At 44.8% G+C, this 18,554-nt stretch overlaps 1 protein-coding gene across 7 annotated transcripts in view; it reads left to right on the top strand.

The window, feature by feature from the left end:
* Positions 1–18,554, top strand: part of SEMA6D (semaphorin 6D) — a 245,704-nt gene that overhangs the window by 209,997 nt on the left and 17,153 nt on the right. For 6 of the 7 annotated variants that reach the window (XM_054272741.1, XM_054272738.1, XM_054272735.1 and 3 more), the window contains exon 1: positions 4,693–4,740. The exons of the other annotated variant lie outside the window; for it this stretch is intronic. The gene's annotated coding sequence lies outside the window, so the exon portion shown is untranslated. Of the gene's footprint in view, positions 1–4,692; positions 4,741–18,554 lie in introns of those variants that run through there. 7 annotated transcript variants of the gene reach the window in all.

The raw sequence follows: 18,554 nt of genomic DNA, 5'->3' as shown, positions 1-18,554 counted from the left end.
TCATTTGGAAAATATGAGAAAATTATCTTCTCTCTTTTAAGCATTATAAAGAACTACCCTCATGTGATACCTTGGATACTATTTACACAGATAAATTTATTACATCTTTTCTTAAACTTACCCCTCTTTAAATAAAACTTGACTGATGAACAATTATTTGTCTGTATCAACACAGCACAGGCTTGTTATATTAGCAATTTGCTATTTTTAGCCACTTGGTGTAAATCATGAGCAACAGTGTTCTGAAATGTCTCACTTCTGACTTGCATTGATACTGCTACAAGCTCAGGACTCAGAGAAGGAAAATGGTTGGCTCAGCTATATTGCTTTGCCAGCCAAACACTGGGATTTGCACCAATATCCCCCCTGGCAACAAGGTTTAGGGTGATTGAACAGGGATGTGATTTAAATGCACTCGAGGCAGATTAAAGACCCATCTTCTCAGGATCTAAGCCATGGGGAATGAGTGGCTAAAGAAGGGCAACACCTCCAGAAAGGGCTCATGGAGATGGGTGCTAAAGCCAGGAATGGTTGGCATCCCTCTCACAGAGGTGAGCAATAGGAAACATGGAATTCTGCATTGTGCAGGCTGACACCATAATGGGTTATCAGTTTCAGCTTATGTGGCTTTAACCCTGTTCTGGTCATGAGCTGTGAGGCACTAAAGCTTGATCTTCCTATTTTCTTCATTTATGTTCTTAAAAGTCCAAAGGAGAGAATTCTCCACCAATCAATAGAGATAAAAAGCCTGTTTTTCTTGGTAATTGTCTTACATTTATTCACGTATTATACATGCCTGCCCTGCCCTGTGCAATGGCTCCCAGGATATTGAGAAGACAAGAAGACACATAAAACCAGAGCTGCATGAAAATAACTTTTCTAGGCTGTTAATATGAACAACTATTATCAGGCAGACAAATGTTTACCCTTTCTATGGGAGCATTACTCATTGAATAGCACCTTAAATTGTCCAACTAATTTTATTCACTCATAATAAATAAATTCTATTCTCTTTTACTATCAAACTTAATTACAGTAAAGGTAAGTCATAACATCGCACTTTGCAATTTAGATTTAAGGATAGTGAATATAAAAACTGCATGTCTACTTCATCAGGAATTATGTATCGATCCATATTAAATTACCTCCCAGTTCCTCTATGCAATGCCTTGCAGTAGGCAGATGTCTGTATGCACTGGCAAAAAAGAAGGGAGGAAGAAAATATTTAGCTAAAACAAAATGACTCTTAGGGTAAAACATCATCACTTCTTGGCACTGCTGTGATTTGACCATCCCCCTGTAAATGACATTTGCTGTTTTTATTGGAAATGACACAGCTTAAATGAATGTGTCCTCAAAATATAAGTTTGATATTTCATTCAGAAACCATTGTGTCCGTGCGTTTGCATGCTGAGTCACTGATGGAGCTCTGGCTCGGCCAGGGGTAAATTGTCAATTCCATTTCCCTCAGTACTTGGTATTTCCTGGGGATGTGCCATTTGAGCTAACTCTTCCTGAGCTACCATGATCTGAAGGTGTTTTCCCAAACTTGCTAACTGCCCTGCACTGTGCACTGGCACTTCCTCACCAAATCACCATGTGGCTGAAGTGGTGATGTCAATCAACACACCTACTTGCTGAAATCACCTTTGGTTATAAACCCAGTGGAGGCATTCAAAGAGAATGAAATGCCTGATTTAAAACCAGTTTAGTATTATCCATATTTTAATAAATAAAAAAATAGGTATGTTGTTCTAACACAGGGTGCTTCTGTTACCAGTAGGTAAATTTTTAACACTTTGCTTATATTTTCAAATTCATGAATAAGAGTTGCTTAAGTCTGTAAAGCACTTAGAGGGTGAAAAGTCCTTTGGACAGGAATCACCTGTATACCCTACCCATGAGACCAGGTGGGTCAGTGCTCTGTTACCACCTGGGACACAGGGACAGTCTCATTGAAGCCAAAGCTGGTCCCTGGGCATTCCAGGCTCTTGGGCTGACACTCAGTCCATTTTATTCTGCCTCTGTACTTTCAGATCCTGCTGATGTGTTTCTTTTGCAAATCAATCATTCTAGGGGTAATTAACATTTAAAAGCCAGGTTTCTTTTAATTCCATTAGTATATTTGTGACAAGAAATGTGTTGGCAGAATCCAAAGGTTAAGAGTTACAATGAAGAACAAGTTTTAGAATAAATGAAAGTTAAGGCCTAAAATAGCCTGACAATACCCTATTAATCTGCACACTATTGACACAATAGTGGTCTGTTGTGTCAATGAGGATTTAAGAAGCTTTGCAGCACATGTTACTGATAGTTTATCATATCAATAGGAGCCTGCATATATTTGTGTTTAAAAACCTGTGGCTGTGTAATTCCCTGACTGCACACATATTGTAAATGCACATACTTTAAATCCTTACATAAAGTGGTTCCTAGCCATGCAGCAAATTCTGAAATGATAATAAACTACCATATATAAGTGTAGACACAAGGTATTAGTCTTGGCTGTACCAAAATCCTCTAAAATGCTGTACTTCTAGCTGAAACCCTTTGCCCTACGGGAATGCGATCTCATTCTCAACATTGTGTCCCCTGCCTAATTGAAGCAGAAGGAGATTTAAACCATATTAATCTTTCATCCTGATATATGAAAACCTTGAGTGAGCTTGTGGCTCGGAGGTATGGCAGGGAAGAAAGGTCCCTTCCCACAGGCTGCCCTTGTCAGAGCAGAGAGGAGCACACAGCCACAGCCCCAGCAGTGCCAAGGGCTGGGCACCCAATACCTCCCTAGCAGGGACAGCAGAAAAACCTTGAGGAGTAATTTCTACATGGCAGTCACAGAAGGGGTGCATTGAATGAAAATATGAGTGGCTCTTCCAGCACTGCAGTTTTCCTGGCTAACACTACCATCAGGAGTTTCAAAAGCCAGGGAGCAAATTCCACATTTTTAATGCCCTGGTGTGGGTAGCTTACACCTAGGCACCCATCCATACCCAGCACAAATCCCCACCACAGTGGGTCTGCTCTGGGTATCTCACTTCCAGTGCAAAGGCTACAGAGCTATTCTGTGAAACAAATCCTTCTTTTGGAAACACTTCCAGCTTTGTTCTCCTGAGGTTGTGATTCAATTCTACCAAGCGAGTGGTCTCTATCGTGGCATTTTCATGCACTGTGCAAATTTTGATGCTTTTCAGATTAGGGCTGTTCATCAGAAAGAGAAAATAATGTCCTTACACCTTTAACCAGGCAGCAGCTCCTGGGGTGCCACATAGCTGTGCTGTGTTCGCTGTGAGGAAGCCCATAATGATCTTGCCTTTAGCCTGTCACCACTAGGAAACATCAGAGAGAGACAGCCAAGGGGGACTGAGTTGCCAAAAACGTCCTATTCCCATGGCTGGGAGATTTTGTTGGCACCATCTCTAAAGAGAATTTACTATGGGCCAAATCCTGGCGCCCTTACTTAGATGAATCAGTTCTCAAGAGGCAACGCTCCCGCTGTGAGTGGTGCGTGTGTAAAAACCTGCCAGATCAGCCCAAAGTGCTGCTTGGGAGTATCAGTGCTTGTCTTCCAGAGGGGTAGGAGAGCTGTGGGAAGCAACCAGCCCAAGGATTTGCTGTGGAGCCAGTGCTCAGCTAAGGGACAGGAATTTGGGAACTGCGCGGATATATTCACCAGCAAAAATCTGAATTACTTTTACTTGGATTTTTTTCTTATTTTCCATAAAAAAAAAACACAGATGAAACAGTTTGGCAAGTAATCCTTTTTTTTTTCCCTTGCAGGGGCATCCAAAATACTCCATGGTACTTTAAGCCTTAATTAATTTATCTTTCATGTGAAGAAAAATGAATTAGTGACAGCTATTTCCTGGACTTCATTTCTGGGATTAAACCCTTTGTTTCTGGAATATCTGAGGGGATTTTGGACAGGCATTTAAAAAGATGTCATTTCAAGGACATCCCCCCAGCACCACACGCAAAGTACTCGTTTGCAAAATCGAGTCTCATTAGCTCGCAAAATTGCATTGCTCGCAATGACTTTTTCTTCCCAAACAGAAATGAAAATTTCTGTCTTAAGAAGCGAAGGTGGCGTCGACGATGAACAAAACAAATTCTCGATGGCATCGCTCCAGCTGTTTACCTCGGCGGCCTCGGGGCGGGGGCAGGTTTGCCGAGGTGGGCTGGGAGGGGTAAAACTACGGCCGAAGTTTGCCGGAGCCCCGCGCAGCCGGCGGGGCCGGTGTCGGTGTCGGGGCGGCGCCCGGCGCTGCCCGCGGCGGGGGAGGCGGAGGCGGGGGGCAGCGGCCGGGGCGGTGCCGGTCCCGCCCCGCCATGGCGCGACTGGCCGAGCTCCGCCGGCGGCCGCGGGCCGCGCTCCCGCTGCGGTGAGCCCGAAAAGTTGTGCGCGGTGCTGCCGGGGCGCGGGCCGGGGGCCGCCGCGGCGCGAGGCGCGGGCGAGAATAAATCCATTGGCGGGAGGGGGAGCGGGGGTGGGCTCTGCCGGGCGCGCCTCCCCCGCGCCGCCCCGGCTCCCACCGCAGCGCCGGGATGGGGCGCCCGGCGGGGGACGGCGGGCGGAGCGGGCCCCGCCGGCGGGCGGCGGCCGCAGGTACCGGGGAGAGCGGCCGGAGCGCGGCGGCGCTGCCGAGCGGAGCGGGCGGGAGCCGGCGCCGGCCGCAGACGGGGCAGCCGAAGCGGAGCTGTCGGGTTTATCCCCGGCGAAGTCGCCCCGGGGCGCTTGGGGTGAGTCGGGGCTGGCGCCGCGTCGGGGGCCGAGCCGGGCCGGGCCGGGGCTCGGCGCTGCCGGCGGGGCGGGGAGCCTGGCGAGCCGTGATTTACGGGCTCCCCGGCAGCCGCCGGGCGCTGGGAGGCAGAGGGAGCCGCGTTTCCAGCTCCCCATCAATAATGGATGGAAACAAATACTGGAGTCAGTTCTGAATTATCCCTGTGCCGCGGCAGGGGCAGCTCCGCGCCCGCCCTCCTGTCGAAAACAATGCTCAGGTGCAGAGCGGGGAAACTTTGTTTTTTTTTCTGGGGGGGTGGGGGCGTTTCATCTGCAGAAACCGATACAGCTGCTTTCAAGGAGTAATTAGAAAGGGTTTAAAGCCTTCTTTATTATTTATAAGGATGAATGGAAATGAAAGGTCACACAGATATATCTAGGTGGTTATTACGCCTGTATTTTAAAGGACTGTGGGGTGGTTGTGGAGGTTTGTTTGTTTGTTTGTTTTTTTTTTTATGGTTGTTGTGTTTTTTATCTTGTGAGTTGAAAAATTGGGTTAACTGTTTTAGGTTGATGTGTTGAAAAAATTGTAGTTCCGGTGGAAATCCCACTTGTTAGCATGAATATAACTGGTCTTAAATTAGTGGGCTTCTGCCAGTCTCTCGGTTGTTTCTTACTTCTGGTCAAGATTATGTCTGTAGCACAGGCATTAGGCTGTGAGTAATTTGAGCAAAATTCAGCCCTCAGTGTGTAAAGTCATTTGTATTTGTATTTGTGTGTGGCTTAGAATACATTTACTTTTGAGCATAGCAGCAGCAATGATGGTTCATAATGCTCACATATGTGGCACTTGCTGTACAGATGGTATTGTAGCTTATCCATGTACACACACACACGCTTCACACATAATGTGCAGGAATTACAGCAAACTTCCTCCAGAATACTGTTCAGTGCTCTGTAAATGTGTGGCATTTTTTTCTCCTGGTTATTCCCTTTGGGGGAAAAAAACCCATGCATCTTTACTGGGATACCTTTGTGCTTCAAGCTGTTGGTCTTACTAATGTTCCCTAAATATTATTTGAAGAAACAGCTTCCTACTGTCTTAGAGGCATTTACTGCTGGTCTGTTGCTCTCACATACAAATACTTTCACAGAGAATTTTCTGAGGTTCTCTCCTTTTCCCAAGTCCAACAGGAAGCTCATTGTAAAGCTTTGCAATTACTTTTGTGGCAAAAGAGAATGGACGTTTTCCCTGCTTTATTCACACTATAAAATTCTGTGCACCTCTGAAGTCTACTTGAGTTCCTTTCAGTAAATTAAGCTGTATAGAATCATGTTTAATGTTGTAAGTGACGGGCATATTTTGTTATGTTGGCAGATATTGTATAAACATTTACTCTGGCTTAGATAAAAACAAATTGCCAGCTTAGTGCTCTGATTTCTTCTCTATATAATTATGAACTTCAGCAGTTTTTGTGTTAACTAATATAAAGCTCAGGGTTTTTTTAAATCAGGAAGGAAAAGTTTGTAGTAAGAATTTATTAGGATTCTGAATTATGTAGCTCAGATTTGTTTTCAGAAAGGCAGCCAAAAAAGTATAACCCAGAGGCTCTACGTTGGTTTATTTAACCAGCTTCTCACTTTCATCTGCACCTTTCGTTACAGTGAACCTTCCTCCCCCATATCCTGTAGTCTGTCACTACCTGCTCTCCTTTATGGTGAGATGCAACAGAGATAACATCATTTTCTAAATGTGCTTTGTGTGATGCAGGAGTGTGTGCCAGGAATACAGTGATGGCCCTGTCAGAGCTCCACAAACCAGCTGTGTGGCTGCGGGTTTTCCCCCCAGCCTCCCGCGCCCTTTGAGCTGGACCATCTGAATGTTTCTGGGAATGCCTGAGCTGAGCTGACTGTTAGAGCAGATATTTCAGCCCCTGGAGCCGCCATAACTTTGCTGTCTATTTATGAAGAGCACATTTACATGGAATGCTTAATTATAGATGCAATTCACTCACGGTTGATCTTTGAGCCAGTCGGTCCTGTCATGAGAGGACAGGACCGAGTGTGTGAAGGAAAAGCCCACCTTGGAAGTTCAGTTCAAAGTGTATGTTAGGCATTTGTAATAGTGTATCTTCTGAATGTGACCAAGTACAGTTGGTCACATTCAGATTTCAGTTCTGAATTTTTATGGGTTTTTAATTCTTTCAAAACATTAGTGCACTTAACACAGGACTCCATGTCCCCTGAAGTCAGGTGTAGCCACTTAGATGGACAGAACCTGCATGGAAATGTTGAAATGCTATGCTTGTTTGTCCTTCTGAAAAATAAAAAGCAGTTTGAAATCTGAAGTCGAGTAGAGATTAGGGGTGAATATAGTCAGTTTTCATCAGGTGTGGGAAAGTGGTATGACTGAGACTCTTTCAGTTCTAGTCTTTTTTGGTAAGACAAAGGAAACAGGTACTTCAACAGCTTCTGTGCCTGTATAAGCTTATGTGGAGCTTACTTATGTTGCAGTCTGATATTTTTCAAGGCTTAGGCTGTGTGTTTGCTAACTGAACAGAGGAGATGATGGTTGATTACATACTCATATGTTAAACATACCTCCAATTCCAGATTGATAAAATCAGATACCTTTCCACTTGATAAAGTAACAATTTGCTCCACAAGTAATTAAGAAAAGATGGAATAAGGCATATTACTGGCATTGAGTAGCACAAGTTATTTTCAGTCTTAGCAACTCTGTATGTAATTAAAACAGTTCAAATGTTGCTTTCGTCAAAACTGCTGCTCGAACAGATGATCCCTTCTTATGCATCCGATAAGCTACTGCAGTTACTGTTAAAATCCATCTAAGCCATTTTATTAAGCTGTTATTTGTTCTGTGAATAGCTGCCAGCCTTGAGTTCAAAAGAAAGTGGGTTGTGATTTGTTCCCGTGTCACATGCAAGAGGTGTGCAGTGAGAACAGTGTTACTGCCCTTTCCATGCTGTTTGTGGAGCTCCGTGTGTTGTTGCCATAGCCTGATTTCCCTCGTCTTGGCTTGACAGTAATTACAGTACAGCTAATATCAGAAGTTGGTTCAGTTTATTCAGACAGGATGACTGTTGAATTGTCCCACTTCCAAAGTCAAATGTTTGTGTTAACCACAGAAATCAAATCTGCCGTGCATATATACAACATATGAGTAGTATTGATTTCCCTAACTTTTCTTTTCCATTCGGCTTTTGTTAAGTAACCCAGATTAGCATTTTAACAATCCTGAAGTGAACTTCTGCCATTCTCCCTGCTTGGACAGTGTGTGTAGACCATCCATCATCCTGTCCTTGGCCACAACAGGCTACTGGCTCCATAACCATTTGGAGCTACACAGAAACCACCCGACTGTGAACAGCACAGCTGGCTACAGCAATTTTTTCTTCCACGCCACTGGCAGCATTGTCTGGCTATGGTAACTAAAGTTAACATCCAGAACGTGAAGTTTCTTTCATTCTGGTGCCCCTGCCCAGCCCCACTGCAGCTCGGTATGCACACCTGCAGAAGGAAGGGCTGCAGAATAGCTGGGAGGAGTGAGGCAACCGCTGGACTCTTGCTTTTCAAGGCTCCAGTTTGGAGACAGCAACCTGTTGTTTGGAGTGGGACGACATTAACTCTGTCCATACTCGAGAGGGAGCTTGCTGGCTGCATCTTGTGTGTGCTCAGTGTGCAGACTGAGGTGAGCTTGGGAAGTGCCAGCTACAGAAACAGAACTTGCCACTTTAACTTAGCCACACAAACTGCCAAGGAGCACAGAAAGAAATGGAGAATTTCGGCTGTGTATTTCACACATTCTTGTAGAAGCCTTTTTAGTTCCACAACGGAAACCATGTGATTTCACAGGATCTGTGCCCAGATTCTAATACTTGCTACAGATGCTTTCCTTGGTTTGTTTTGCAGATCTATGAATGCAATAGGAAAGAAGTTGTTATGGCATTTGTTGTTTTAACAACAATTCTGACGTGTGCTTTGAATGGCAGGTAACCAGCAGGTGAATGTACTTGTGACTCTATGCTAATTTTACTTGTTGAGATTTTTGCATAATTTAGATAAATTGGCCTAGCATGGCTGTCTGTCATGTGTGAGCCGCTGCTTTCTTGCTAGAAGAGAACTTTTGCTTTCAAGAGCAAAGGAGGTCAAGAGGTATTAGTGGGAAGGGAGGGGCTTGGTAGGAGTGGAGGAGCAAAGAAGTGGTGGTGGAAGAGGAGGAGCAAGGAGCTCAGGCAAGCAAGTAACATTTGTTCTGTCCAGAACGGTTACAAACCTTGTAAACTAAATCAGTCCCTGGACAGCTTTGATTTATATTCTCACACAGCAGATTGGCCTTGGTCTGCCTGACCTTGGTAACATAACAGAGGTCGTATTTGCACACAGAGACTCTCCCTGCAGAAAGGTTTGTTGTTGCCGTTACTTTTTTTTAACCGTTACATCTAAGAGCCAAATCGCAGCCCAGTTTCTAATTGGATGGGCACTGGGGAAAGCACAGAATGAAAGGGATGGATCCTGTTCCCACAGTGGATGGTTTAAAAGAAGAGATGGCAGACGGGTACAGTCGGGCAGTGGCCTCTGGAAGCAGGAGAGCCGTGCTGACCTGCATAATCAGCGGCTGTGCTGGGGCAGAGCCACCTAAACACAGCCGAGCTGCGTGTGTCGGGGACAGGGGGCACTCGGGCTCTGGCATCAGAGGCAAAGGGGAGCTTTGAAGAGAGCCTGGGATGAGAACGAGGAGTTAATTGGCAGATGCCTGCTAGGGGGCTCTTCAAGTGTGTGAGGGACAGCAGGGAGGCAAGCACAGAGTCGCTCATCTAGAAGGGTAACGAGTGAGTGGTGGGGAGCAGCATCACAGACTGGCTGCCCACCAGCGGTGGGAGTGAAACCTCAGAAGAGATGAGAGCTGATCAGCCGGTCACTCAGTTCAGCTATTACTGCAACAATAGGCTTTTCTTAATGTGAGCTACACAGTTCATCTTTATTTTACCAAATGGTCATGGCAGCTGGGACTCTGCTTTCTCAAGCAGTGGTAAAGAACCAGCTCACACCTATGTTGGGTAGAGCCCTCCTCAGAGCTTTATTGTGGTGTGAAACAAAAGGTATTTCCCTCAAGTGCTGCTGCCTGGCTTCCCGGGCGCTGGGGGTGGGCAGCACCAGCACAAAGTGTTGCTGCTATTTCTGTGTCTGTCTGTCATGACAGATGCGCTTTGGGGTTGAAAGAAAATCTCATGCTTGTATGTCAAGCCCTTGTTTATGCTGTACCTCCATTTAGGTACCCCCTTCCCATGTTGTGTGCACCCCTTCATGCCCCATCAGGCTGTGTAACCATTGTGTTTTGGGAGACCACAGAGAAGAAAAATATGTATTTAATTTTAAAAAAACCTCCACGTATAGTTAAGGCTAAGTATTGCAATTTTAGCTGGCCCTTGAATGTAGCCCAGAGTGAGGGAGCATGGCTCTGCCTGTTGGTGAGGTGGTAGCCAGAGCAGCACAGGGCAGTGCAGGCAGTGCGGGTGTTCCCTGAGCAGTGCAGCTCCCGGGAGTGAAATGCCAGAGCACTGCCTGCTGGGTCAGGGCCCAGGGGAAACAACTTGAAGCAGCCAACCTGGAAGGCAGGAGAGGGCCCTCTGGCTCTTCAATGGCTGTCCTAGAGCCAGCTTTGGCACCCCTTGCAAATATAGCTCTTTTGTGTATTGTCACCTGGGGACGAGTGCTGAAGAGAAGGGAGCAGATAACAGAGGAAAAGCAGTAGTGGGAAAGCTGTCAACAGTGTGTGAACAATGTCCCCAGGTGTCTCATGAAAGGAGTAATAAGGGAGGGGGGAAATAATCTTGCAGAGTTGAATGGTTTCCTTCAATTTGCAAACTTCTCTCTGTGACAGTTTCTTTAACCCAGCACGTGTTTATCAAAGATTAACACCGAAAAGCCAGTAATTTGTTTTTGCTCAGTAAATCATATTTTCTTCGTAAAGTAAAAGCTGTGTGGATATTTTTAGCATTATGTAGTTTTTTTCCTTGATGATAACCTCAGACAAAAATAATCAAATCTCATGCTTTGGGGATTAATCTGATTTCCTGCAAGGGTATGGATAGAAATTTTTTTTGTCTTGCATACCACTGTACAGGTTTTACTGTGAGAGTGGATTATGGCTTTTCCTCCCCCTAAAGCATCAGGTTTTCATCCTCACCAAAAATATAACAAACGCTGCTCATGGCTGAACAGTGCTCTTCAGCAGCAAGCTGTGCCAGCACAAACGTAAATATTTGGCACAGAGGGGTAAGAAAAATAGACCTGCCGACGTAAATAGTGTGGGGGATAGGTATGATTATCTTGTCATGTTGTTACACTGGCTAATATTCCTTGTGACAACCCAAGGATTTAAGGAAACATTGTAATTGTATTGGGGATCTGGGGAGGCCAATGTGGAAGAGAGAATGGAACAGGCTGTAATAGAAAGCTTTAAAGCCCTAAGTCTCATTCCCTGATTTGGCAGAGATTTCCTTCTGACCTTGATTCAAGCACTTGCAGTCCATGTGTTACTGATTTGAATATATTTTTTTAAACATTTTACTCTGAAAGGTCTGATCTGTGACTTCTCTGTGGCTCACAAGTCAAAATGCCAAAGTATTGTGATGCAAATATTTCCCTGTCTTGCAGAGTGAATGTTATCATGAGGTGATGGAGCCCAAGTAAAGCAGAGAGGGGGGAGAGCTGAGCCCAGCATGGCTGCATCCAGCTGCAAACACTGCCATGGATGGGCTCTGCAGGTTGTGCTTGCTCTGTGCACAGTGGGCAGTTCTGTGGTGCAGAGTTCCCCAAATCAGCACAGGGATGTGCCCAAGCTTGGGACCCAGAGCAGGGAGAGTCATGGCACACATTTCACCAGGCCTGTCTCCAGCCCCAAACTGGCAACAAATAGGTGCAATTTACCTTAGTGCATTTATATCGGTGTAATAACTTCGACAGAATGCAGGTACAGGAATCCGCCAGATCAAATGCTGCACTAATACATCTGATTTTTAAATACATAAAAATAAAATTTTCCCTACTGCTCTGTGTTTCTGGTAAGCCAGATCCCCCAAGAGACCCTCAGCACAGGCACCTCTCAAGGTGTGTCCCTGTCCCTCTGACCATCCCCAGGGTGTCGCATGAGCACAGTGTTCCCCCCTCCCCTGTGAATATGTATATACATACACACACAAATACACACTTGGAGACTACAAAGGCAGCAAATGTGATAATGTGATCCAACTGTTCAGTGCTAGGCTAGAAAGAAGTATTTTTCTGCCATTATGTGAAAATTTAGCGTGACTGGAACAGAGTCTGCATTTGATTAGGCAATTTAAGAAATGGAAGAGACTTCATACTGTAGGGCAGTGCTGCAAAACAATTGCTCGGAACATGTTCTAAAATTGGTTTGCCTTCACCAGATTTCCATGTGTTTCTGCACGACATCTCAAATGAAAGTATGAGCAGTCACGTGGCAAGTGACAACATTTTGGTGTTATGGTAAATAAAAGCAGCCCTTTTTAATAATTACTCTAAATCCTGAGAAGACTTTGAGATAAAGAAAAAAAAAATAAAACCAAAAAAACGAAACTCTCTATTTACTGTAAGCCTGGGAAAGACATTTCATAACACATCCTTTTACTGGCATAGTTAATCTTTAATCCTAACAAGATAATAGCAATTGTTAACTTCGAGCTCAAGGTTCCTCCAGGTTTTCATGCCTGTGTTTTGTGCATGTAATTGATGGTGCCCAGGAAAGGGGCAGAGCACATGCTTTGCATATACAAATAGGTAACTGGGTGGCCTGCTACCAGATTTGTCCGTGCAGAAAAGGCAAGGCTGGTTAAAAGCACGTTGTTCCCCAGTCTCTGTGGGCAGTATTCCTGCAGGCAAGGCTGGCTGACTGTTCCAGCCCTGAGAATGGCACTCAGAGAATACCAGCACAGTGTTTAAGATCTCTCACGTGCCTCTTGCCGGTGGAGTCCTCTCCTGTCTCTCCCTTTTCTGCAGCCATTTACCTTCTCTCTGGAGTGGGAGCAGTGACATGCAGCAGCCTTTCCTCAGCAGCAGCAACTCAAGCCAGCAATGCTCCAGCAAGGCACGGTGATGAGATGCTGGAGGGGTGTTTGTAGCAGGGGAGAATGGTGGGTGGAAAGAAGTGATGCTTTCTGGAGTGAGGTTGACAGCAACATTGTCTGAGGCACAGCCTGTTGAACAGCAGATGTGCCCTTTCCACAGTGCAAATCCCTTTTTTCTCCATCTGCCCTGCTTGTTGGTGCATATTCCTTCCCCCAAACCTCCCTTCCATTTCAAAACATCCCATTCACTTCATGCAGTAGGCAAACCCTGACCTCCTGGGCTCCAGCCAGGCCTCAGATGGGCAGCACTTATCTCAGGATGGGGCTGCAGCCCTGCTCAGGGGAAGGCTACTTTGGCTGCTTAGACTGCTTTCTGCAGGGCTGGGACACAGCAGGCCCAGGGGCTGCCAGCAGCTCCCTGGGCTGTGGCGTCAGCTGGACTTGTGCAAGTTGTGCCTGAGACCTTTGTTGTGTCCTCACCTGCAAGTACTGGTTTATTCCTGTCTCAGAGTTACCTTATCAGATGATGCCTAATCATGCTGAAATGAGTGGCAGTTTTGCTATGTAAATCATGATCTGCAGGCTTCCAGGAAGAACACTGACTTCCTTCACTTACAGCACTGACCCACACTTGCAGCCAACCCTCCTAGAGGGGGGAAAAATGATACTTTGGTCAGGTTTTAGGCTTTTGTTTCAGGCCAAGGAAGGTAGTTTGGGTGTTACTGAACCTACATCCAAGCCTGTGTGTACTTCAGGAGATAATTAGGTCTTTGCCATTATGGTTTAAAGGTTCTCCCTAGTTTTCAGGATAAAAGTATTTTGGTCTAAAACACATTAATCAAAAGCATCAGACACCTCTGACACAACTGGGAGCTGGAGGTGCTCAGGACTTCACCCTGATGAGCCACAGCTGCTCTCCCCAGCAGGGTGGCTTTGCTTTTCTGGGGTTGGGGTCAGGGCAGGGGTAGGAGTTCCTGCTGCCCATGGCCAGGAATTAATGGAGGATCAGTGCCCAGAGTATGGAACAGAGGTCACTGTACTGACATTCTCTGCACCAGTCTGTGGACACCTCCACGAATAAATTTAGTATATCCTAGGGCAGTCCCAGCTGGGCATGAACAGTTTGAAATAATGAAATGCAGGTCTGCTAAAATGGTGGATCCAGAGCACTGCTGAAGTTAAAGCACCTTGCACTCCATCACTGATAGCCCAGCCCTGGCAAGCTTGCCAGGAAAGCATGTCCTGCAGGAGCTCTGCAAAACAGAACAGATGTGACCATAAATGTGAGCTGAAATCCAAGGTTGGTTTCAGGTGCAGGACTTCCATGTCAACCTTGTAAGAGAAGGTAGTTAACATTCAGTCTCAAAAATTAACTTAAAATAACCATAATTGGGCAATCACTTACAGTTTGCTTAGCATTTTATTTCCTTTCCTGCTGAAACTATCTGGTGTTCAAGTAAATTTCTGATCACAGGAGAATTTAGCCCTCAAAGTGCTTCTAATCAACCACTAAACACTTGCATCATTAAAAGTCACCCCAGCCATTTTGCAAGTTCTGTCAACTCGTTCTAGAGCAAGAGGGGTGCGCTTGCTGCAACGTTCAAAGCCTGCAAACAACTGAAGTGTAGCTGGCAGTGCCATAAGCCAATTAAGATGAAAGCTGTGATACTCACTGGTAGGGTTTCATCACTTTAATATTAAACTATCTTTTTTTACTTAGGCATAGATCAAGATGTGTTAATGCAGAATCCTTAAAAGAAGTCAAGTATTATCTTAAAATAACAGACCTGTTATTTGCACTTTCATGCTCAATTAATATCTCAGCTCTAAATATCCTAATTTTTTTTTTCCTCAGAGCTGCAGACTCTAAAGTTGTTATAAAAAATAAGGATGGCTGCATACTGCAAGTTTACATTTGGGTGTATAGGACAGAAAGAGTTATTTCCTATTCATTCATACAAAATCACGCCTCATGTTCCTGAAGGGACTGCAAGAATTCAGTACCTTTCTTTCATTATAGCCACAAATATTTTCCTGTGTTATGTGATAATTAGCTGAAATAATCTGTCACCAAATTCCACAACATGGATTTATCACATCATAGAGAATCTCTGAGATTTGAATGTACTGTAAACCTCTGTGTCAGGCATTGCCTTCAGGAACTTTATTGAAGTCAGCCTTCGTTAGAAGAAACACATACTGAAATGACATTAAAAAGAATTGTAAAGAAAATCACACTTGCATTGATGCTCTTGTATCCCTGTTTTAGGAGGACTTACCACACTATAATGCAATTGCATCATTGGAAAACCTATGTATAGATATGACCTAAAATGGGAATCTAATCCCCTGCCTTTCCTATCAGAAATACTGATACAGATTTTTAAGGCAAATGTTGCATTCTATGTGGAATACTTTCTGGCTTGTAAGCAAATGACTCATCATACACATTTCACACAGTAAGACATTAAAAAAAAGACCAAGACCAAAAAATAGAGATAGGAAAAAGAATTGTTGGCTCCCCCTCTAGAGTTTGAAACACCAGACCCTGGGCCATGCTGGTTTTATATCTCAACTCAGATGGTACAAAAAGGCTCCATTTTCCTATTTTGATTACTAAAACACACTTTTGCCTGGTTCCCCCAGTGCGTGGCTCTGCTCTGGAGTTATTTTACTCCAGTCACAGCAGGGATGAGGTGCTATTCTGGATGGATGTTCTGGTGCATCTCTGGTTGCCAATGTGTACATTTCTACAAGTCTAGGGTGCCCCTGAAGGCAGCCTGTACCACCTTCATGTATTTTCTTCTGAACATTTTGTGTTCTGAAAGGATTGACCTGGTTGACAATCTGAAATTGAGCAGCACTCCCTTTCTGTACTCTGCACTCACTGGTGAGCTGTGTTCTCTCTGCAGCTGGCTCAAGTTGAACTTCCCCCACCTGGCAGCAGTTACCATCAGCAAGTAAAGCAAACTCAGGTGCAAATCCTTAGCGCCCCTAAGCAGAGTCACTGCCTGCAGGCTTTTACCTTCATGAAGCCCAGAACTTGAACCATACCCTTTCCAGGTAGTGTTTTTTAACTGCTGTAGACCATAAGTGATTTGTACATCAAAAGATAATCCCTGATAATCCCTGAGACTGCAGTACACAAGATTTTTATCCTTTCTGCACTAGTCCTTTGCATCCAAAATAAAGGGGAGAGGTGCTGAACACAAGTGAGTTCCCATTCAGCCTTTGTTTGGGTGCAGGTGGAATCTGTGACTTGCTCTAGCCTGGCCAATAGATCTTTGTTGTTGGAGTGTTCTTCTGGTTGAAGAGCTGCAAGGTGCTGCTTTGGCCAAGGGCTCAGGGCCTGAAGCCACTGTCCAGGGCTGCCCTGAGCCCCTCAGCAGGGCTTGTCTGAAGGCTCAGTGGATGTTGCTGGGTTTTGCACAAGATCAGCTTCACTCTGCATCAGGGACTGAAGTCTCAGCTGTAGGCCCTCAGAAACTTGTTGAACATCTGTGAACAAGCAGCAGTAAAAAAAAAATTTGTTTTGGCTTAATTTTTATTATTAGAGTGGTTTCATGCTCAAAATTTCAGAAGGTGCCATCTGAGAAAGACACTAATCAGTGCCTTTGCACTAATTAGTGCCCTCAGGGAGCCATTTGCATGCAGAAAGAAACAGAGGACAGCAGGGATTTCCTGATTTGTCCAAGTCCAGTCAGCTGGGATTGTGGGAAACCACATCAACATAAATTGACTAGGCTCAGCATATTACTAATCAATTCTGCCTGTCCCCCCACAACATTATGGCCAACTTGTACTACAAGCACAGAGGGGATCCTTGGTCTCACCCAACAGCCTGGGTCTGGTGGAGCAGGAAGGTGATGTACTCATTTAGTCAGCTTTTATTATTGCAACCCTTTCCTCCATTCCTTGCCAAACTCCCCACACTTTTAGGATGTATCTTTTGCTCTGACCTGTCTTGAACTTGAGCCTGGGTTTGCTGTACTGCACTCCTGTCTGTGCTTAGCATTTTGGGAAGCATTTATCGTGTTAAGAAGATTTTTAAGATTTTTTTTTTTCCCAGTAAGTAGAAAATATTGCATCAGTCTGGTTTGGAGCCATTTTATATTTTGCTTCTCCCCAGCTGGCTGAATGCCCTTTCCCTTCCCCCTTCTCTTTTACGTGGCAGTGCACGGAAAGATGATTGATGGAGCGTCACCAGCACGTTGTCAAAGGCTGGAATAGATTAATGGGCAAGAAACACCAGCCTGTTCCCCTTCGTGTGTGATTGTTTGAAGGCAGGCTCATATTTTAACAGGAATTATATCCTGCTTCTCTGGATTCCCCCAATCAGGAATTGAAGGATGGGATTTCTATCTGAGATTGAAAGGTGGCAGCCACAAAGAGCCAGTTTATTACTTGGGACAACTGCCTGCCTCCCATCTGACCAACAGCATCTCCGTGAGGCCTGTCTCAGGCAGGTTGCTCGTCTCCTTAACAAGGTGGATTTTTGCCAGTTAACATTTACACCTCTAGTTCTTTCTCCTTGCAGACACAACTCATTATGGCACAGGCCATGTGGCCAGAGGAGCTCTGATCTATAACCCCATTTTCACCTGAGGGACACTGCTCAGTGTGCCCATGCTGCAGGGAAGGAGTACATCTGACCCCAAGCAGCTCAGAACCTTTGAAAAAGCTTTTTTGGTGGTTGGCCTGGGCCACAAAGTCAGCCTTGATCTGTGCCTCCGTTCCCCAGCTGCAAAACAAGGATAGCAATATGGTAATTTCCAAACATTGCACTTGCCATGGATTGTTTTCTAGCAGAAATGCTAGGAATGCAATTTATAAGATAAATGAATCAAAGACTGGGCTGAATCCTGGCAGGGGAAAATAATCAAACCCAGAGTATGAATGTTTTCTGCATTTTCTTGAAGGTAGACATTGCCAGCATTTCATAATCAGCTATTTCAGGCCTAACAGATATTTCAGCATTGTTATTTGTGGTCCCCAGTAGTGGCCTCCACTGAAAGGTTTGAATGTGGCAGGAATTACATCTTTCACACCAGTCTATCTGTGTCTACCAGAAGGCTACACCTGGCTGTCATAAACCCTTGCTCCAAGGGCTAGATGGAGCCCATTTTTCTGATTGTCCAGGAAACAGCTGCTCTTCCCAGTTTATTCTATCTGCAGTGGTTCTGATCTCGAGCCTGTGTCCAACCAGATAAAAGCTGCATTTAAGAGCCTCTTGAAGCAGGTGAATTTTCTTTTCATATGTAGCTGGAAAGCAGAGCTACTGTTAATATTCTTTTAGTAATTTTCCAAGCAAAATAATAAAGAAATCTCTACTTGTTGCCTGGCTGGTGAGAAGTGATTACCTGTGGTTTGCTGATCTAGTGCAACTCTCTGTCTGCTTTTCTGTTTTGTTGTGACCAAGGTCTGTTCTTCATGTCAGTATTTTCTTTGATAAAGATTTGCAACAGATGATGTTTAGTTAGAAAGGATTGCTGAACATAACTATTCCTGTCCTATGTGTTCTCAGGGTTCATCTCTAGAGTATCCTGAGATGTTTGAGGGTTTTTGGGGGAATGTGAGTTTGTTTCTGCTCTGGATGCAACCTCTGGGGAAACACATCCTCTGGATTTACATTTACAAAACTTTGCATTCTTTTAGTGAGTTTGATACCCTGCCTGAAATTTAAATCTGTTTGAGAGAACTGATACTTTGTTTACCTGGCATTT

Source organism: Melozone crissalis, unplaced genomic scaffold (genome assembly GCF_028551555.1).
Source record: "Melozone crissalis strain CALT ecotype California unplaced genomic scaffold, PUWL_Pcris_2 ptg000014l_1, whole genome shotgun sequence".
Taxonomy (NCBI): Eukaryota; Metazoa; Chordata; class Aves; order Passeriformes; family Passerellidae; genus Melozone; species Melozone crissalis.
The sequence above is the reverse complement of the archived record's forward strand: the minus strand, read 5'-3'. Positions and strand labels throughout refer to the sequence as shown.